Source organism: Hyperoodon ampullatus (genome assembly GCF_949752795.1).
Source record: "Hyperoodon ampullatus genome assembly, chromosome: X".
In the NCBI taxonomy this organism is placed as follows: domain Eukaryota; kingdom Metazoa; phylum Chordata; class Mammalia; order Artiodactyla; family Ziphiidae; genus Hyperoodon; species Hyperoodon ampullatus.
This window is the reverse complement of record NC_136913.1, coordinates 78217012-78240308: the sequence shown is the minus strand read 5'-3', so window position 1 is coordinate 78240308 and position 23297 is coordinate 78217012.

The following is a 23297-nucleotide window of genomic DNA, read 5'->3' as shown; positions in this document are numbered from 1 at the left end:
TATGTCATAGAGTGTTCTGCCTATGTTTTCCTCTAAGAGTTTTATAGTGTCTGGCCTTACATTTAAGTGTTTAACCCATTTAAGTTTATTTTTGTGTATTGTGTTAGGGAGTATTCTAATTTCATACTTTTACATGTAGCTGTCCAGTTTTCTCAGCACCACTTATTGAAAAGGCTGTCTTTTATCCATTGTATATTCTTGCCGCCTTTATCAAAATAAGGTGACCATATGTGCCTGGGTTTATATCTGGGCTTTGTAGTCTGTTCCATTGATCTATATTTCTGTTTTTGTGCCAGTACCATACCGTCTTGATTACTTTAGCTTTGTAGTATAGTCTGTGTCTGGGAGCCAGATTCCTCCAGCTCCGTTTGTCTTCTCAAGATTGTTTTGGCTATTAGATGTCTTTTGTATTTCCATACAAATTGTGATTTTTTTGTTTTAATTCTGTGAAAAATGCCATTGATATTTGACAGGGATTACACTGAATGTGTAGATCGCTTTGGGTAGTATAGTCATTTTCACAGTGTTGATTCTTCCAATCAAAGAACATGGTATATCTCTCCATCTGTTTGTCTCAGCTTTAATTTCTTTCATCAGTGTCTTATAGTTTTTGGCCTACAGGTCTTTGTCTCCTTAGGTAGGTATATTCCTATGTATGTTATTCTTTTTGTTGCAATGGTAAATGGGAGTGTTTCCTTAATATCTCTTTCAGATTTTTCATCATTATTGTACAGGAATGGAAGAGATTTCTGTGCATTAATTTTGTATCCTGATACTTTACCAAATTCATTGATTAGCTCTAGTAGTTTTCTGGTACCATCTTTGGGATTCTCTATGTATATTATCATGTCATCAGTAAACTGTGACAGCTTTATTCTTCTTTTCCAATTTGGGTTCCTTTTATTTCTTTTTCTTCTCTGTTTGTTGAGGCTAAAACTTCCAAAATTATGTTGAATAATAGTGGTGAGATTGGGCAACCTTGTGCTGTTCCTGACCTTAGAGGAAATGGTTTCAGTTTTTCACCATTGAGAACAATGTTGGCTGTGGGTTTGTCATTCATTGCCCTTATTATGTTGAGGTAAGTTTCATCTATGTCTTCTTTCTGGAGGGTTTTTATCACAAATAGGTCTTGAATTGTGTCAAAAGTTTTCTCTGCATCTATTGACATGATCATATGGTTTTTCTCCTTCAATTTTTTAGTTTGGTGTATCACATTGATTGATTTGTGTATATTGAAGAATCCTTGCATTCCTGGGATAAACCCACCTTGATCATGGTATATGATCCTTTTAATGTGCTGTAGGATTCTGTTTGCTACTATTTTGTTGAGGGTTTTTGCATCTATGTTCATCAGTGATATTGGCCTGTAGTTTTCTTTCTTTGTGACATTTTTGTCTGGTTTTGGTATCAGAGTGATGCTGGCCTCGTAGAATGAGTTTGGGAGTGCTCTTCCTTCTGTTATATTTTGGAAGAGTTTGAGAAGGATAGGTGTTAGCTCTTCTCTAAATGTTTGATAGAATTCGCCTGTGAAGCCATCTCGTCCTGGGCTTTTGTATGTTGGAATATTTTTAATCACAGTCTCAATTTCAGTGATTGTAATTGGTCTTTTTTATTTTCTATTTCTTCCTGGTTTAGGCAGAAGGTTGTGCTTTTCTAAGAATTTGTCCGTTTCTTCCAGGTTGTCCATTTTATTGGCATAGAGTTCCTTGTGGTAATCTCTCATGATCCTTTGCATTTCTGCAGTTTCAGCTGTTACTTCTCCTTTTTCATTTCTAAGTCTATTGATTAGAGTATTCTCGCTTTTTTTCTTGATGATTCTGGCTAATGTTTTATCATTCTTGTTTATCTTCTCAAAGAACTAGCTTTTATTTTTATTGATCCTTGCTATCATTTCCTTCATTTCTTTTTCATTTATTTCTGATCTGATCATTATGATTTCTTTCCTTCTGCTAACTTTGAGGGGTTTTTTTGTTGTTGTTCTTATTCTTTCTCTAATTGCTTTAGGTGTAAGATTAGGTTGTTTCTTTGAGATGTTTCTTGTTTCTTAAGGTAAGATTGTATTGCTATATACTTCCTTCTTACAACTGCTTTTGCTGCATCCCATAAGTTTTGGGTCATTGTGTTTTCATTGTCATTTGTTTCCAGGTATATTTTGATTTCCTCTTTGCTTCTTCAGTGATCTCTTGGTTATTAAGTAGTGTATTGGTTAGCCTCCATGTATTTGTGTATTTTAAGTTATTTTCCATGAAATTAATTTCTAATCTCATAGCACTGTGGGCAGAAAAGATGCTGATATGATTTCAAATTTTGTAAAGTTATCAAGGCTTGATTTGAGACCCAAGATATGATCTATCTTGGAGAATGTTCCATGAGAACTTGAGAGGAAAGTGTATTCTGCTGTTTTTGGATGGAATGTCCTATAAATATCAATTAATTCCATCTTGTTTAATATATCATTTAAAGCTTGTGTTTCCTTATTTGTTTTCATTTTGAATGATCTGTCCATTGGTGAAAGTGGTTTTTTTTGTTAAAATCTCCTACTATTGTGTTAATGTTGATTTCCCCTTTTATGGCTGTTAACATTTGCCTTATGTTTTGTGGTGCTCCTATGCTGGGTGCATAAATATTTACAATTGTTATATCTTCTCCTTGGATTGATCCCTTGATCATTATGTAGTGTTCTTCTTTGTCTCTTGTAATAATCTTTGTTTTAAAGTCTATTTTTTCTGATATGAGAATTGCTACTCCATCTTTCTTTTGATTTCCATTTGCATGGAATATCTTTGTCCATCCCCTCACCTTCAGTCTCTACATGTCCCTAGGTCTGAAGTGGGTCTCTTGTAGACAACATATATACAGTTCTTGTTTTTGTATCCATTCAGCCACTTTATGTCTTTTGGTGGTAGCATTTAATCCATTTACATTTAAGGTAATTATTGATATGTATGTTCCTATTACCATTTTCTTAATTGTTTTAGGTTTGTTTTTGTTGTTTTCTTCCTTCTCTTGTGTTTCCTGCCTAGAGAAGTTCCTTTAGAATTTATTGTAAAGCTGGTTTGGTGGTGCTGAATTATCTTAGCTTTTGCTTGTCTGAAAAGGTTTTAATTTCTCCACCAAATCTTAATGAGATCTTTGCAGGGTAGAGTAATCTTGGTTGTAGGTTTCTCTCCTTCATCCCTTTAAATATGCCTTGCCAGTCCCTTCTGGCTTGCAGAGTTTCTGCTGAAAGTTCAGCTGTTAATCTTATGGGGATTCTTCTGTGTTTTATTTGTTGTTTTTCCCTTGTTGCTTTTAATATTTTTTCTCTGTATTTAATTTTTGATAGTTTGATTAATATGTGTCTTGGCATGTTTCTCCTTGGATTTATCTTGTATGGGACTCTCTGTGTTTCCTGGACTTGATTAACTATTTCCTTTCCCGTATTAGGAAAGTTTTCAACAGTAATCTCTTTAAATATTTTCTCAGTCCTTTTCTTTTTCTCTTTTTCTTCTCAGACCCCTATAATTCGAATGTTGGTGTGTTTAATGTTGTCCCAGAAGTCTGTAAGACTGTTCTCAATTCTTTTCATCCTTTTTTCTTTATTCTGCTCTGCAGTAGTTATTTCCACTCTTTTATCTTCCAGGTCAATTATTCGTTCTTCTGCCTCAGTTATTCTGCTATTGATTTCTTCTAGAGCATTTTTAATTTCATTTGTTGTGTTGTTCATCATTGTTTATTTGCTCTTTATTTCTTGTAGTTCCTTGTTAAGTGATTATTGTGGTTTCTCCATTCTATTTCCAAGATTTTGGATCATCTTTACTATCATTATTCTGAATTGTTTCTCTGGTAGATTGCCTATTTCCTCTTCATTTGTTTGGTCTGCTGGGTTTTTTTCATTGCTTCTTCATCTGCTTTGTGTTTGTCTCTCTTCTCATTTTGCTTAACTTACTGTGTTTGGGGTCTCCTTTTCACAGGCTGCAGGTTCGTAGTTCCCATTGTTTTTGGTGTCTGCCCCCAGTGGCTAAGGTTGGTTCAGTGGGTTGTGTAGGCTTACTGATGGAGGGGACCGGTGTCTGTGTTCTGGTGGATGAGGCTGGATCTTTTCTTTCCGGTGGGCAGGGCCACATCTGGTGGGGTGTTTTGGGGTGTCTGTGACCTTATTATGATTTTAGTAAGCCTCTCTGATAATGGGTGGGTTTGTGTTCTTGTCTTGCTAGTTGTTTGGCATAGGGTGTCTAGCACTGTAACTTGCTAGTTGTTGAGTGGAACTTTTTCTTAAATTTGAGATGGAGATCTCTCGGAGAGCTTTCGCCATTTGATATTACATCGTGCTGGGAGGTCTCTGGTGGACGAATGTGCTGAACTTGGCTCTCCCACCTCAGAAGCACAGGTCTGACATCCAGCCGGAACATCAAGACCCTGCCAACCACACGGTTAATAGTTGGCAATACAGGGCCTGTAAACTTCTTTTCATCATATCATCTGGTCCTGCTTGTCTTCCAGTTTACTCATGATTCTGTCCTAGAGTAGAGGGTGTGAGAGCCTTCAGTCACACTTACATCCTTGTGACCCATCAGCCCTGCTGCCTTTCACCACTCACTTCTGCATGGTGGACCACAGCCAATCAATCACTAACTTGGGAGAAGTGTTGTGGCTCCCTCTGATGGCTCGGGAAAGAAAGCTCCACCACTCGAGCCATGCAGTCGAGTTCTCGTGCCTTCACACCTCCTACAGTCAATTTCTTGGATAACTGTCATACTGTTTCCCAGAGTTGCTGCATTATTTTATATTCCTAGAAGGAATGCACAAGAGTTGAAATTTCTCCTCATTCTTGCCAACATTTATTTATTGTTATTTTTTTTAATAATAGCCTTCCCAATGAGTATAAAATGGCATATCATTGTAGTTTCAGAAATAGTTTCCCTGCCTGTATTATATTGTGACAACTCTAGCACCACATGGGAATTGGAGAAAATTGCCCCCCCAAAAATAGTAGCCTTCTCCTTGCTCAGTTGGTCTGCTGCTCTACTGATATGAAAAATCTAAAGGGATCAAGCAACTATTTTATCCTTATATTCAGTAAATCCATTAAATATTCAACTTACAGGAGTTTCACCATCAGGGAACTAGAATCTCTAATCCAGAAGTATATACAATTGAGGGTATGAGGTGCAAAAAAAAAATCCACAAATGGGCTAATCTTATTTCATTTCTTGATTCCTGGAGCTCACAGTCATTAGTTCAATGCCTTATACCATATCCTGGAGGATAGCATCCCAAACCTAGAGTATATTGTCACCTTAATAGAGCTTTTAAACAACAATTTTGGCCTTCTATATGCTGCTTCTGGATAACACAGGGTACTATAGTACCAATAAATCTTGTGGTAATGTGCCCCCGATGAAGCTACTTATCTACTGTCAAAAACCTCCTTTGTTGTAAGAGGTAACCTTTTGAAGGATCTCTTAGAGGACTTTAGGTGTATTCTGTAATTCCTCAGATAAAGGTGCTAGACCAGATTTTGAGAGAGGATAGATGTGAGTTTCAGCCATGCATAGCCACCAATCCTGCACCATATTAACGGCTTGTTGACATCCACCAAATGTGTTATTTTCTCATATAGTCATTGAGTGTCTTCTTTGCAAAGGGTACTCTTTAGTGATCATTGCTTTGAGGTATAGAGACCTGTATACTCTCTGCTTACTATCCCAGATCAATTCACTTAAGTTTCCATTTCCCATTGGTTGTAAGTTTTCTCTGGGGACATTAACTTATCCCACTGTCAAGCTGTTTGCATTTGGACTCAGGAGGTTCCTTTGAATTAGGAGAAGTCACTGAGGTAAAAAAAATGTAGAAGAAGCATAGTGTGCATTTAAGACAGGAAGCTGTCACCATTAGTCAGAGCTCGTAAAGAAATTTCCACTATAGCTACAACTAAAATCAGAGCTGGGCATGGAAAAGTATAGAAAGGAGATGCAACTGAAAGGTTATCCTTGGGCAAATTATTTTTAGAAAGAGTATACATGAATGTTGAGGTTCTAGGAATTTATTCTTTTAAACTATCTATGCCTTTACACCCCTTGGAATGGATTGGTGAATCCTCAGGTGTATATAAATCCCTATTAAAGACTGCTTCTTGAAGGATTTCTTCATTCTTTCACCAGGATACCTGGGAAGTCCTATATGTCCTGCATACCACACATAGGCTATTGAGGATCAGAGACCTCTCTCAGATCAGTTAATTGAAATACTCCCTCTACCTTTACTGACATGTGCCATGATGGATGAGCAGGAAGGCAAGGACAACAATAATAACAAGAGTAACAATCTGGATAGTCTTGTATTCTCCTTCAATTTATTGAAAGTTTATCAGTGTTTCTACTACACTAATTCTTTTGACCAAGATCAAGGAAGTTTGGGGACTGGGTTTTATGTTCCTAGTCACCTTCCTTATCCTAGTTGCAGTATATTTGAATCAAAATAACCCCATCATGGGGTAGCCCCCCTATTTTACTTTTCTGTCCAGAGGAATTCTTTCTGCCATGTGTTTCATCCTCTGTGCACTATGTCCTACAGTAAAATGATTTTTTTAATGTAAGGGGAATTTTTGGAATTTTCAATACATTTTCCTCTTTTTAAAAACCCAAGTTTCATGGGAGAAAGAAGAGAGGGATAAATTGGGAGATTGGGATTGACACATACACGTTACTTTATATAAAAGAGATAACTAATAAGGACCTACTGTATAGCACAGGGAACACTTCTCAGTATTCTGTAATGATCAATATGGGAAAATAATCTAAAAAAGAGTGGATATATGTATATGTATAGCTGATTCATTTTGCTGTACAGAAGAAACTAACACAACATTGTAAACCAACTATACTCCAATAAAAACAAAACCAAACTTGACTTTCAAGTATATTTTCTTGCTCTGGACTCAAATATTTTACTTTGGAAGTCATACTGAATATTGACTTTTTTCATTTTGCATTCCTACTTTAACAATTCTTATTTGGCCAAAGGAAGGATTTAAGATACCATCTAGTTGACACCAATTTGGAACAGAGAGATTTCCATTCTGTCTAAATGAGGGGATGTTATATATAAGTATAGCCCCTACATTTCTAGCTCAACATCCTACCAAGGTGATAGCCACCAGCACACTCTGAGAAAAGACATGAGTTGTGTTGATGTCAAATCCAGCTCTCACACTAAAGCCACTGGACAGATTCAGACTGTATAGGAAATCTCCCACATAATGGCATACCATCAATACTACCATAGGTAACTGTTTCACTTAATCCATAGAGACAGAGAAAGATAAGTAAAATGAGAAGACAAAGGAATTTGTCTCCATTGAAAGAACAAGAGAAAATCCATGAAAAAAGTAGTGAAACACAAATAAAACCTTTACTAGATAAAGAATTAAAAGCTTAGTAATAAGAATGCTAACTGAAATAGGGAAAATAATAGATGAACACAGTGAGAATTTTAACAAAAAACTAGAAAATACATTAAAAAAAGAACCAGTCAGAACTGAAGAATATAATAAACAAAATGAAAAACACACTAGAGGGAATTAACAGCCGACTAGGTGATACAGACCAATGCATAAGTGATCTGGAAGATAGAATAATGGAAATCACCCAATCATAATGGCAAAAAATAAAATAAAATAAAAATGAAAAGTTTAAGGGATCTAATAAATGAATTCTACTATGTTGCAGGATACAAGATTAATATAGAGAAATCTACTGCTTTTCATTATACTTTTCATTACACTATTTTACATTCACTTTTCATTACAATATTAATTAACTTACAGAAAAGGAAATTAAAGAAACCATACTATTTACAATCACATCAAAAAGAATAAAATACTTAGGAATAAACATAACTAAGGAGGTGAAAGCCCTATACTCTGAAAACTATAAAACATTGATAAAGGAAGTAGAAAATGATACAAAGAGTTGGAAAGATTTCCCATGTTCTTTTCACATGTCCCATGTGGAAAAGTTAATATTGTTAAAATGCTCATACTACCCAAAGAAATCTACAGATTTAATATGATCCCTATAAAAATATCCATGATATTTTTTCACAGAAATAGATCAAATAATTTAAAAATTTATATGGAACCACAAAAAACCCTCGATTTGCCAAAGCAATCTTGAGAGAAAAGAGCAACTTGGAGGTATCACACTCCCTGACTTTAGACTATACTGTAAAGGTACAGTAATCTAAAGAGCATGGTACTGGCACAGAAACAGACATACAGATCAATGGAACAGAATAGAAAGCACAGAAATAAACCCATGCACTTATGATCAATTAATCTACCACAGAGGCCAGAATATACAATGGAGAAAAGGCAGTCTCTTCAGTAAGTGGTGCTGGGAAAACTGGACAGCTACATGTAAAAGAATGAAGTTAGAACTTTTCTCACATCATATAAAAAACAAACTCAAAATGGAATGAATACCAAAATGTGACACTGAAAACCATAAAATTCCTTGAGGAAAACATAGGCAGAACATTCTTGATGTAGTAATATTTTTTGGATATGTCTCCTAAGGAAAAAGAAACAAAAGCAAAAATAAACAAATGGAACATGATTAATAGCAAAAGCTTTGCACAGCAAATGAAACCATCGACAAAACTAAAACACAACCTGATGAATGGGAGAAAATATTTGCAAATGATATGACCAAAAAGGGGTTACTATCCAAAATTTATAAACAGTTTATACAACTCAATATCCAAATAAACAAAGAATCCAGTTAAAAAATGGGCAGAAACCTGTCTAGACATTTTTCCAAGAAAGATGTACAGATGGTTAGCAGGCACATGAAAAAATGCTCAACATTTCTAATCATCAAGAAAATTCAAATCAAAACCGTAATGAGATATCACCTCATGCATGTCAAAATGGCTATCATCAAAAAGTCTACAAATGTTGGTGAGGATAGGAATAAAAGGGAATCTTATTACACTGCTGTTGGAATTAGAAATTGGTTCAAACACTATGGAAAACTGTATGGAGGTTCTGCAGAAAACTGAAAATACAACTACTATATAATCAGACAATTCCACTGCTGGGTGTATATCCAAAGAAAATGAAAACATTAATTCTAAAAGATAAATGCACCTCAATGTTCATAGCATTATTATTTATAATAGTCAAGATATGGAAGCAACTTAAGTATCTGTCAACAAATGCATGGATAAAGAAGATGTGATATATAAATGATATATATGTATATGATGTATATATATACAATGGAGTAGTACTCAGCCATATAAAATAATAAAATTCTGTTACTTGCAACAATGTGGATGGATCTAGAGATCACTATTCTTAGTGAAATAAGTCAGATAGAGAAAGACAAATACTTTATGTCATCACTTATATGTGGAATCTAAAAACTAAAACAAATGAATGTATTTTCTGATATTGAGCTGTATGAGCTCTTTGTATATTTTGGAGATTAATCACTTCTTGGTCACTTCATTTGCAAATATTTACTCCCAAGTCATGAGTTGTCTTTTTGTTTTGTTTACAGTTTCCTTTGCTGTGGAAAAGCTTTTAAGTTTAATTAGATCCCATTTTTTTAAATTTTTGTTTCTATTTTCATTACTCTAGGAGGTGGATCCAGAAAGATATTGCTGTTCTTTATGTCAAAGAGTGTTCTGCCTATGTTTTCCTATAAGAGCTTTATAGTATCTTGTCTTGCTCTTAGGTCTTTAATCCATTTTGAGTTTATTTTTGTGTATGGTGTTAGAGAATGTTCTAGTTTCATTCTTTTCCATGTAGCTGTCCAGTTTCCCCAGCACCATTTATTGAAGTGGGGTCATTTCCCCATTGTATATTCTTGCCTCCTTTGTTGTAGATTAACTGACCATGGGTGCGTGGAATTATTTGAGGGCTTTCTATCCTGTTCCATGGATCTATATTTTGGGTTTTGTACCAGTACCATACTGTTTTGATTACTGTAGCTTTGTAGTGTAGCCTTAAGACAGGGAGTCTGATTCCTCCGGCTCCACTTTTCTTTCTCAAGATTGCTTTGGTTATTCAGAATCTTTTGTGTCTCCAATACAAATTTTAAGATTTTTTTTTTCTAGTTCTGTGAAAACTGCCATTGGTAATCTGATAGGGATTGCATTGAATCTGTAGGTTGCCTTGGATAGTATAGTCATTTTGACAATACTGATTCTTCCAATCCAAGAACATGGTATATGTTTCCATCTGTTTGTGTCATCTTCAATTTCTTTCATCAGTATCTTATAGCACAGGTCTTTTGCCTCCTTAGGTATGTTTATTCCTACGTATTTAATTCTTTTTGATGTGATGGTAAATGGGATTGTTTCCTTAAATTCTCTTGATGATCTTTTGTTGTTAGTGTATAGAAATACAAGAGATTTCTGTGTATTACTTTGGTATCCTGCAACTTTACCAAATTCATTGACAAGCTGTATTAGTTTCTGGTAGCAGCTTTAGGATTTTATATGTATAGTATCATGTCATTTGCAAACAACCCAATCAAAAAATGAGCAGAAGATCTAACAGACATTTCTCCAAAGAAGACATACAGATGGCCAACAGGCACATGAAATGATGTTCAACATCACTAATTTTTAGAGAAATGCAAACCAAAACTAAATGAGGTATCACCTCATACCAGTCAGACTGGCCATCATAAAAAAGTCTACAAACAACAAATGCTGGAGAGGGTGTGGAGAAAAGGGAACCCTCCTACACTGTTGGTGGGAATGTAAATGGGTACAGCCACCATGGAGAACAGTATGGAGGTTCCTTAAAAAACTAAAAATAGAACTACCATATGATCCAGCAATCCCACTCCTGGACATATATCTGGGGAAAACCATAATTCAAAAAGACACATGGACCCCAATATTTATTGCAGCACTATTTACAGTAGCCAAGACATGAAAGCAACCTAAATGTCCACCAGCAGAGGAATGAATAAAAAAGATGTGGTACATACATACAATGGAATATTACTTAGCCATGAAAAAGAATAAAATAATGCCATTTGCAGCAACATGGAAGGACCTAGAGATTATCATATTAAATATAGTAAGTCAGACAGAGAAAGACAAATATCATTTGATATCACTTATATGTGGAATCTCAAAATATTATACAAATGAACCTTTTTATGAAACAGAAACAAAAACAAACTTATGGTTACCAAAGGGGAAAGTGGAGGGTGAGGAATAAAATAAGAGTTTGGGATTAACATATAGACATTACTATGTATAAAATAGATAATCAAGAAGGGCCTACTGTATAGCACAGGTAACTCTACTCAATATTCTGTAATAACATATATGGGAAAAGAATCTGAAAAAGAATGGATATATGTATATGTATAACTGAATCACTTTGCTGTACACCGGAAGCTAACACAACATTGTAAATCAACTATACTCTAATATAAAATAAAAATTAGATTAAAAATAAAACAAATAAATGTATATAGCATAACAGAAGCAGACTTACAAATATAAAGAAAAAACTAGTGTTTACCAGTTGGGAGATGGCAGGGGGCAAAGGCATAATAGGTGTATGGGATTAAGAGACACAAACTGCCATATATAAAATAAATAAGAAAAAAGAACATATTGTATGGGACTTCCCTGCTGGTGCAGTGGTTGGGAGTCTGGCTGCTGATACAAGGGATATGGGTATGGGCCTTTGTCCAGGAGGATTCCGCATGCCGTGGAGCAGCTGGGCCTGAGTGCCACAACTACTGAGCCTGCGCTCTAGAGCCCGTGGGACACAGCTGCTGAGCCTGCGTGCTGCAACTGCTGAAGCCCACGTTCCTAGAGCCTGTGTTTCAGAGCAGGACAGGCCACTGCAATGAGAAGCCTGCGCACAGGAGCGTGGAGTGTTCCCCACTCTCTGCAGCTAGAGAAGTCTCGTGTGCAGCAGTGAGGGTCCAGGACAGCCAAAAAAAAAAAAAAAAAAAGAATAAAAAATAGAATATATTGTATGGCACAGTGAAATGCAAATACAGCCATTATTTTATAATAACTTTGAATGGAGTATAATCTCTAAAAATATTGAATCACTATGTCATAAACCTGAACCAATATAATATTGTAAATCAACTATAATAATAAAAAAAACTGGAAAACAAAAAAACAAAGTCAAGATGGTACACTGGCATAGGGCTACAATTTTGAATTACTGGGTTGATTGCCTGTGGTCCAAAATCTGGTGCTCATGGGTCCACATTGAGAAACTCAATTTTATAAGGTGAATATCACTTTCAGAGGTCACCAATCTCTTAGAGAATGAATGACCTCAGTTAGATTCTGCAGAGACTAATGCATTATTGATCTATGTTCTGATTTATTAAATAACAATGAATGCTGTTCTTTTCTGAAATGTCACTGGATGAGAATAGAATCAGAATAAAGGAAGTTTTGAAAAATGTTTACCTAGGTCAGTTATTCTCAAATGGGGCAATTCCACCACTTGACCCTCAGTGAACATTTGGCAATATCTAGAGACTTTTTTGTGTGTCATATCTTAGAGGTTGGGGGAAAGCAGAGAGTGCTATTTTCATTTATTGGGTGTGGGCAGGGATGCTACTAAGCATCCTACATGCACAGGATAGTTCCCCACAACAAAGAATTATCTAGTCCTAAATGTTAATAGTGCCAAGTTTGAGAAACCCTAATCAAGTGTCTGGAAAATACATAAGAACACTTCTCAAGTTTCACAGCACTGATATCCAATAGATTATATCACTCTTCGTGTAGGGTGCCTTTTCTAGGCTATCTAAAAATCATCCCCTTTCCCACAGGCCTTAAGCAGAGTTGAGTTTTTCTCACTTTTATTACATCTCTTTATTTCTTCCCTTAGATTACATCCTACTTATTTTATTTCAATCTGAGAGTCCCTAAGTCTACTCAGCCACACATTTACAGGTAAGTTTGGACTATTTCTTTATATAGTTACTATTCAGTCCATAGTTAGATCAGTACATAGGTCATTATGGACAAATGGGCCTGGGCCACAGGGAAGATCTAATCTAATCTACTGTGTGGCATCCATATTTATAATGTCAGTTCACACAGATGTCATTTCATTGACCAGTCCTTTCAGCAGGATTAGTCACATAATTTGCAGGGCCCAGTGTAAAACAAAAATATGGGGACCCTTTCAAAATTTATTAACAATATGGCACAAGAAAGAATTAAACCAAGTGCAGGGTCCTTCTGAGATAGGGATCTTGTTCTCCTGCACAGGTTGCATGCCCATAAAATAAGCCTTTGTCTTTCAGAAGATGTCATTTACAATCTGTCAGTCTAGCTGTTGGTTAAAAAAATAACAACTTTAAGGTTTTTGTAATCAGATTTAATTTTCTCAACGAGCAAAGTACATTCACAATTTAAAAAAGGGTATGAGCAAGTATACACACAAACACAATTTTATATACACCACATACATACACACATATTATCCATGCTAAAAATGTGGTGGTCAAAACAATGAATATGACTGAATATGTCCAAGGAGGTTGTAGAGACAGATGAGCAGTGGGTCAGGTATAAAATCTTAGTAAAACCTCAATTTTTAAGATGTAAGCAGTTGAGGAGAAGCCAACGAAGGAGACCAAGAAGAAATGGTCAAAGCTAAGAAGAGATAGAAGAAAGAAGCAATATGAAATTCAAACAATAGGTTGTTTTATGAAAGACTAATAACCATTAGTATAAAATATAGGAGAAACATACAATAAAAATACTGCAAATTCATATATTTGGTAATATGTAAATAATCTTGTGAATAGAGTTTTAGTGGAGTAATGCTAGCAGAAATCAGACTAGTTTATCGAGGATTATGTGAGAGATAAGAGACTGTGAATGCAGAAAACACCTTAAGAAGCTTTTTTTAAAGAAAAGAGAGATATAAGGAGGCAAGGCAGTAACCAGAGTGAGATAGATTTCAATTGAGGGCTATTTATTTGTTTAAGATGGGCAAAACTTGAGTATACTTTTAGGAGAAGGCGAATACTGAAAATGAGGGGAGAGAGAGAGAGAGAGAGAGAGAGAGAGAGAGAGAGAGAGAGAGAGTAATTTATAAGACAAGATCCCCAAGAATATGAGAATAGTTGCAATCAAAAGTTCAGAAGGAATTGGCCTTTACCTGGATTCATAGCCTGTTCTATTAATTTGAAGATAAGAAGGGAACACAGGATTTAGATGAAAATAATTTGTAAAGAGAGAGAATCTCACACCAAATGACATGAGTTTTCTTACTAAAATAGAGGAGGTGACGTTATCTGGATAAGAGCTGCTTGGGAAAATGCCTTTTCTGAGCTGAGGGCTTTCCAGGAAATTATACATTGTCACTTGGTTGTCTACTTAGATAGTTGAAATCTATACACCTTAGGTATGAAGGTGGGCAATAAAACTTGGTATTACTGCAGCAACTTGAATTTAGGAAGAAATGTTATTTTTGAGCTTAGTTGAATAGTTTTCAGCTACATCTTTAAAAAAGCTTAGTAGATAAATTTTGCTTAAGCAACCTAGCATTTAATATCTGGCTTCCTTCAATATAATTAGATGGCCCAGGACCTGAATACTTATCACTCAAAATTAATAAGGACTATAATCCAGCTCACTCCATAGAACAGAGGGCCTAATGGTCATCTCTCTGGGACACTATATGATATATACCCAGTCCATCTACTGCTGCTTGTAGCAGTAGAAATGCTTACTTTCCTTTGATCACAAAAAAAGGATCTCCTTTGACCACAAAAATAGGATCCAATTTCCTGAGGAGTCATGTCATGTAGGAAAACTACATCCAGTACTTTCTCTATTGTTAGCAAGCACTCTTCCATGACTGGAGTTTGAGAAATTGTAACCTTTGCCTCTCCTTGGTTTAACGCCCTTCTCTCTTTCTCATTGTATTTCATGAGTTAGGAGTTATTAATACAGCTTAATTGTGTACTATTCTGAGTTCTGCTCTTTTGAATTTCATGGGTGTGTCCTTTGTCTCCTAGTTTGAATTTTGTTCTGGGGTACTAGCAATAGGAAAGGAATGGCACCCAGTTAATATACATTGCTCATACTAAGGATTCCAAATTTTGAACCAGGCAAAATTACCATGGCGTTTTATTTCCAGTAACTTTTGCACTGAAGCTACCAAAACAGTGAAAATGAGTTAGAAAGTTGTTTAATATTCTCTATTAAGCATAGTTCATATAATGTGGGAGAAGAGTGTTCAAAGTACTTCATGGTAGATTTGATATATAAAAAGGGTTAAAATATTTTTTGTAGCAGCAAAATATGAATGTGTTTTGTTGCAATTGTTGGAAACTACATTCTATACAGTGAAGAACAAAACCCAGTGATCTACAAGCTTAACATTATCAAATTGTTTGCTGTTTATATTAACTTTAGAACAATATTTGGACCACTTCCATTATGAATTCACACCTTTATTATTTATTTTTATTGAACCCTTATTACATGTAAGGTTTTGTGCTGGGCTTATTTCTACATAGGCTCCTTACCTATTTTCCTACTAAGTTCTCTTTTTACTTTTCTACTTAGATTGTCTCAAGTACTTTTCTCTTTAAAGATCTATCAAAAGTACTATACTTTTTTGAGATGGGCAGCACCTGGAGGTAAGTAGAGCATTTCCTTTGAGCTATGTTAGCATCTGAATTCTGGTCCCTTGGCAAGTGCCATAGACTAAGACATTGCATTAACTTCTGCCATCTTTACATTTTGTATTTGTTGGTGGGCTATCTTTTACCTTTAGCACATGCAAAGATCTTAAGGAGAGAAAGTTAGTAACATAAAGGGGTTTGAAATATGTAAAATCAGTGTAATAATTAGATATACTAAATCCCATCTGAACTCTAACCAGTACATTTTACACTAGACATTTCCATGGCTAATAATATGCAGAAAGGAAGGCTTGACATCATCTCATTACAAGTCCAAATTTGTGTTCAAATTGAACCAATATCTATTCATCAAAATGACAGCTTATTCTGGTTTCAAAGGAATGTTATTGAGTCAGGTATTGAGTGTTTTGAAGGAATGATATTGAGTCATGTTCCACCTTCCCCTATCTGCCAAATGGCTGCAATTTAGAAACATCAGAAAATAATTTGAATAGGTCATTCATTCAGTATATAGATATATATGCATATGTATTTAGATTATTATCATCATATACAGTTACATATTCAAAATATTGGTCTGATATCAGGATAATGCATTATAATTTAACATATGACACTAAAATAGGCTATACTGATGTAAAAGAGATAATATAGAAATCAGTTTTGAAAAGATATTATGAAAAATGTGAACCTTCAGAAGTACAAACAATGTTATTTATAATCAGCAGTTAGTTAAAATACATGTTTAACTCTTCAGAAAAAGAAACTCAAAGGTATGAAAATTGGACACTGAAAATCATCACACTTTTTATTTTAGCATCTATTATATATGATTTTTTCCTCCCTTTTTTGCTAATTTTAAACTGAAGTATAATAAAAGTGAATAAAACATGTGTATTAGCTTATAATAAAAGTGAACAAAACATAAGTGTATCAGCTCATTGAATTTTCAAAAGGTAAACTCGGCAAGATGGCAGCCACCACGGGCTCGGTACAGAAGTAACAATGAAAAGCTGACTTTGGATCCGGAGGAAGATGGTAGAAGAGTAAGATGCGGAGATCACCTTCCTCCCCACAGATACATCAGAAATTCATCTACACGTGGAGCAACTCCTACAGAACACCTACAGAACGCTGACAGAAGACCTCAGACCCCCCAAAAGGCAAGAAAATCCCCACATACCTGGGTAGGGAAAAAGAGAAAAGAAAAAAGAATAAACAGAGACAAAAGGATAGGGACGGGACCTGAACCAGTGGGAGGGAGCCGTGAAGGAGGAAAGGTTTCCACACACACTAGAAGCCCCTTTGCGGGTGGAGACTGTGGGTGGCAGAGAGGGAAAGCTTCAGAGTAGCCAAGGAGAGCACAGCAACAGGGGTGTGGAGGGCAAGGCGGAGAGATTCCCGCAGAGAGGATCGGTGCCCTCAGGCACACACCAGCCCGAGAGGCTTGTCTGCTCGGTTGCCGGGGCGGGCGGGGCTGGGAGCTGAGGCTCCGGTATCAGGTTTCAGTCAGAGCACAGGAAGAGGACTGGGGCTGGCGTCAGGAAGAGAGCCTGAAGGGATTGGTGCGCCGGGGCTAGCCCGGAGGGAGTCCAGGGAAAAAGTCTGGAGCTGCCGAAGAGGCAAGAGACTTTTTCTTCCCTCTTGTTTCCTGGTGCGCAAGGAGAAGGCATTAAGAGTGCTGCTTAAAGAAGCTCCAGGGACGGGCGCGAGACGTGGCTGAAGGCGCAGACCCCGGAGACGGGCATGGGATGCTGGGGCTGCTGCTGCCGCCACCACAAGGCCTGTGTGCGAGCGCAGGTCACTGTCCACCATGCCTTCAGGGGAACCTGTGCAGCCCGCCAATGCCGGGGTCCCGGGACCAAGGGACGGCTTCTCCGGGAAAGCGCAGGGAGCACCTCGGGCTGTTGCAACATCACGCCGGCCTCTGCCGCCACAGGCCCACCCCACACTGCGTGCCCCTCCCTCCACTCGGCCTGAGTGAGCCAGAGCCCCTGAATCAGCGGCTTTTTAAACTCGTCCTGTCTGAGCGAAGAACGGACGACCTCCAGCGACCTACGTGCAGAGGCGGGGCCAGGTCCAAGGCTGAGACGCGGGAGCTGTGAGAGCAGAGAAGAGACAGGGAAATCTCTCTGTGCAGCCTTGGAGGCAGCGGAGTAAAGCTCCATGGTCCGCTTGATGTGCCTGCGTCTGTGGAGTGCATAAATGGACAGCGAATCATCCCAAATTGAGGAGGTAAACTTTGAGGACAAGATTTAAGATTTTTTCCCTTTTCCTCTTTTTACAACGAATTATCCCAAATTAAGGAGGTGGACTTTGAGAGCAAGATTTCAGACTTTTTCCCCTTTTCCTCTTTTTACAACGAATTATCCCAAATTGAGGAGGTGGACTTTGAGAGTAAGATTTTTGATTTTTTCACCCTGTTCTCTTTTTGTGAATGTGTATGTGTATGCTTCTGTGTGAGACTTTCTCTGTATAGCTTTGCTTCCACCATAGGCCCCAGGGTTCTATCAGTCCGTTGTTTATTTTTCAATAATTATTTTTTTATTATTAATAATGCTACTATATTTTATACTTTATTCTATTTTACTTTATCTTCTCTCTTTTTTTCCTACCTTCCCTTCCTCCCTCCCTCCCTCCACCCCTTTGTTTCTTTCTTTCTTTCTTTCTTTCTTTCTTTCTTTCTTTCCTTCCTCCCTCCCTCCCTACCTTCTTCCTTTCACTCTTTCTTTTTCTTTCCTTCCTCCCTCCCTCCCTCCTTTCTTTCTTTCCATCCTTCCTCCCTCCCTCCCTCCTTTCATTCTTTCTTCCATCCTTCCTTTCTTTCCTTCTTCCTTTCTTTCTCTCTCTCTTTCTTTCTTCTACTAATTTTTTCTTTCTACTTTTTTTCCCTTTTATTCTGAGCCAGGTAGATAAAAGGCTCTTGATGGTACAACGAGGAGTCAGTGCTGTGCCTCTGAAGTGGGAGAGCCAACTTCAGGACAGGGGTCCACAAGACACCTCCCCGCTCCACAAAATATCAAGCGGTGAAAATCTCCCAGAGATCTCCATCTCAACACCAACAACCAGCTTCAGTCAACGACCAGCAAGCTACAGTGCTGGTCACCCTATGCCAAGCAACTAGCAAGACAGGAACACAACACCACCCATTAGGAGAGAGGTTGCCTAAAAACAAAATAAGGCAATAGGCACCCCAAAACACACCACCAGACGTGGACCTGTCCACCAGAAAGGCAAGATCGAGCCTCAACCACCAGAACACAGGCACTAGTCACCCCCAACAGAAAGCCTACACAACCTACAGAAACAACCTTAGCCACTGGGGACAGACACCAAAAACAATGGGAACTACGAATCTGCAGCCTGCAAAAAGGAGACCCCAAACACAGCAAGATAAGCAAAATGAGAAGACAGAAAAACACACAGCAGGTGAAGGAGCAAGATAAAAACCTACCAGACCTAACAAATGAAGAGGTAATAGGCAGTCTACCTGAAAAAGAATTCAGAATAATGATAGTAAAGATGATCCAAGATTCTATTTCCATGATCCAAAATCTTGGAAATAGAATAGACAAAATGCAAGAAACAGTTAACAAGGACCTAGAAGAACTAAAGATGAATCAAGCATCAATTAAAAACACAAAAAATAAAATGAAAAATACACTACATGAGATCAATAGCAGAATAACTGAGGCAGAAGAATGGATAAGTGAGGTGGAAGATAAAATAGGGGAAATAACTGATGCAGAGCAAAATAAAGAAAAAAGAATGAAAAGAACAGAGGACAGTCTCAGAGACAACTGGGACAACATTAAATGCACCAACATTCGAATTATAGGGGTTCCAGAAGAAGAAGAGAAAAAGAAAGGGACTGAGAAAATATTTGAAGACATTATAGTTGAAAACTTCCCTAATATGGGAAAGGAAATAGTTAATCAAGTCCAGGAGGAACAGAGAGTCCCAAACAGAATAAATACAAGGAGAAATAAACCAAGACACATATTAATCAAACTGTCAAAAATTAAACACAAATAAATCATATTAAAAGCAGCAAGGGAAAAACAACAAATAACACACAAGGGAATCCCCATCAGGTTAACAGCTGATCTCTAAGCAGAAACTCTACAAGCCAGAAGGGAGTAGCAGGACATAATTAAAGTAATGAAGGAGAAAAACCTGCAACCAAGATTACTCTACCCAGCAAGGATCTCATTCAGATTTGATGGAGAAATTAAAACGTTTACAGACAAGCAAAAGCTGAGAGAGTTCAGCACAACCAAACCAGTTTTACAACAAATGCTAAAGGAAATTCTCTAGGCAAGAAACACAACAGAAGGAAAAGACCTACAATAAGAAACCCAAAGCAATTAAGGAAATGGGAATAGGAACATACATATCAATAATTACCTTAAAAGTAAATGGACTAAATGCTCCCACCAAAAGACACAGATTGACTGAATGGATACAAAAACAAGACCCATATATATGCTGTCTACAAGAGACCCACTTCAGACCTAGAGACACATACAGATTGAAAGTAAGGGGATGGAAAAAGATATTCCATGCAAATGGATATCAAAAGAAAGCTGGAGTAGCAATTCTTATATCAGACAAAATAGACTTTAAAATAAAGACTATTAGAAGAGACAAAGAAGGACACTACATAACGATAAAGCGATCGATCCAGGAAGAAGATATAACAATTGTAAATATTTATGCACCCAACATAGGAGCACCTCAACACATAAGGCAAATACTAACAGCCATAAAAGGGGAAATCAACAGTAACACACTCATAGTAGGGGACTTTAACACCCCACTTTCACCAATTGACAGGTCATCCAACATGAAAATAAATAAGGAAACACAAGCTTTAAATGATACATTAAACAAGATGGACTTAATTGATATTTATAGGACATTCCATCCAAAAACAACAGAATACACATTTTTCTCAACTGCTCATGGAACATTCCCCAGGATAGATCCTATCTTGGGTCACAAATCAAGCCTTGGTAAATTTAAGAAAATTGAAATTGTATCAAGTGTCTTTTCTGACCACAATGCTATGAGACTACACATCAATTACAGGAAAAGATCTGTAAAAAAATTCAAACACATGGAGGCTAAACAATACACTGCTCAATAAGGAAGTGATCACTGTGGAAATCAAAGAGGAAATCAAAAAATACCTAGAAACAAATGACAATGGAGACACGACGAACCAAAACCTATGGGACGCAGCAAAAGCAGTTCTAAGGGGGAAGTTTATAGCAATACAATCCCACCTTAAGAAACAGCAAACATCTTGAGTAAACAACCTGACCCTGCACCTAAAGCAATTAGAGAATGAAGAACAAAAAACCCCAAAGTTAGCAGAAGGAAAGAAATCATAAAGATCAGATCAGAAATAAATGAAAAAGAAAGGAGGGAAACAATAGCAAAGATAAATAAAACTAAAAGCTGGTTCTTTGAGAAGATAAACAAAATTGATAAACCATTAGCCAGACTCATCCAAGAAAAAAAGGGAGAAGACTGAAATCAATAGAATTAGAAATGAAAAAGGAGAAGTAACAACTGACACTGCAGAAATACAAAAGATCATGAGAGATTACTACAAGCAATTCTATGCCAATAAAAATGGACAACCTGGAAGAAATGGACAAATTCTTAACAATGCACAACCTGCCAAGACTGAATCAGGAAGAAATAGAAAATATGAATAGACCAATCACAAGCATTGAAATTGAAACTGTGATTAAAAATCTTCCAACAAACAAAAGCCCAGGACCAGATGGCTTCGCAGTCGAATTCTATCAAACATTTAGAGAAGAGCTAACACCTATCCTTCTCAAACTCTTCCAAAATATAGCAGAGGTAGGAGCACTACCAAACTCATTCTACGAGGCCACCATCACCTTGATACCAAAACCAGGCAAGGATGTCACAAAGAAAGAAAACTACAGGCCAATATCACTGATGAACATAGATGCAAATATCCTCAACAAAATACCAGCAAACAGAATCCAACAGCACATTAAAAGGATCATACACCATGATAAAGTGGGGTTTATTTCCAGGAATGAAAGGATTCTTCAATATACGCAAATCAATCAATGTGATACACCATATTAACAAATTGAAGGAGAAAAACCATATGATCATCTCAATAGATGCAGAGAAAGCTTTCGACAAAATTCAACACCCATTTATGATAAAAACCCTGCAGAAAGTAGGCATAGAGGGAACTTTCCTCAACATAATAAAGGCCATATATGACAAAGCCACAGCCAACATCGTCCTCAATGGTGAAAAACTGAAACGATTTCCACTAAGATCAGGAACAAGACAAGGCTGCCCAATTTCACCACTCTTATTCAACATAGTTTTGGAAGTTTTAGCCACAGCAATCAGAGAAGAAAACGAAATAAAAGGAATCCAAATTGGAAAAGAAGAAGTAAAGCTGTCACTGTTTGCAGATGACATGATACTATACCTAGAGAATCCTAAAGATGCTACCAGAAAACTACTAGAGCTAATCAATGAATTTGGTAAAGTAGCAGGATACAAAAGTAATGCACAGAAATCTCTGGCATTCCTGTTCACTAATGATGAAAAATCTGAAAGTGAAATCAAGAAATCACTCCCATTTACCATTGCAACAAAAAGAATAAAATATCTAGGAATAAACCTACCTAAGCAGACAAAAGACCTGTATCTAGAAAATTATAAGACACTGATGAAAGAAATTAAAGATGATACAAATAGATGGAGAGATATACCATGCTCCTGGATTGGAAGAATCAATATTGTGAAAATGACTCTACTACCCAAAGCAATCTACAGATTCAATGCAATCCCTATCAAACTACCACTGGCATTTTTCACAGAATTAGAGCAAAAAAATTCAACATTTGTTTGGAAAAACAAAAGACCCCGAATAGCCAAAGCAATCTTGAGAACGAAAAACGGAGCTGGAGGAATCAGGCTCCCTGACTTCAGAGTATACTACAAAGCTACAGTAATCAAGACAGTGTGGTACTGGCACAAAAACAGAAAGATAGATCAATGGAACAGGATAGAAAGCCCAGAGATAAACCCACGCACATATGGTCAACTTATCTTTGATAAAGGAGGCAGAATGTACAGTGGAGAAAGGACAGCCCCTTCAATAAGTGGTGCTGGGAAAACTGGACAGGGACATGTAAAAGTATGAAATTAGATCATTCCCTAACACCATACACAAATATAAGCTCAAAATGGATTAAAGACCTAAATGTAAGGCCAGAAACTATCAAACTCTTAGAGGAAAACATAGGCAGAACACTCTATGACATAAATCACAGCAAGATCCTTTTGGACCTACCTCCTAGAGAAATGGAAATAAAAACAAAGATTAACAAATGGGACCTAGTGAAACTTCAAAGCTTTTGCACAGCAAAGGAAACCATAAACAAGACCAAAAGACAACCCTCAGAATGGGAGAAAATATTTGCAAATGAAGCAACTGACAAAGGATTAATCTCCAAAATTTATAAGCAACTCACGCAGCTCAATAGCAAGAAAACAAGCAACCCAATCCAAAAATGGGCAGAAGACTTAAATAGGCATTTCTCCAAAGAAGATATACAGACTGCCAAC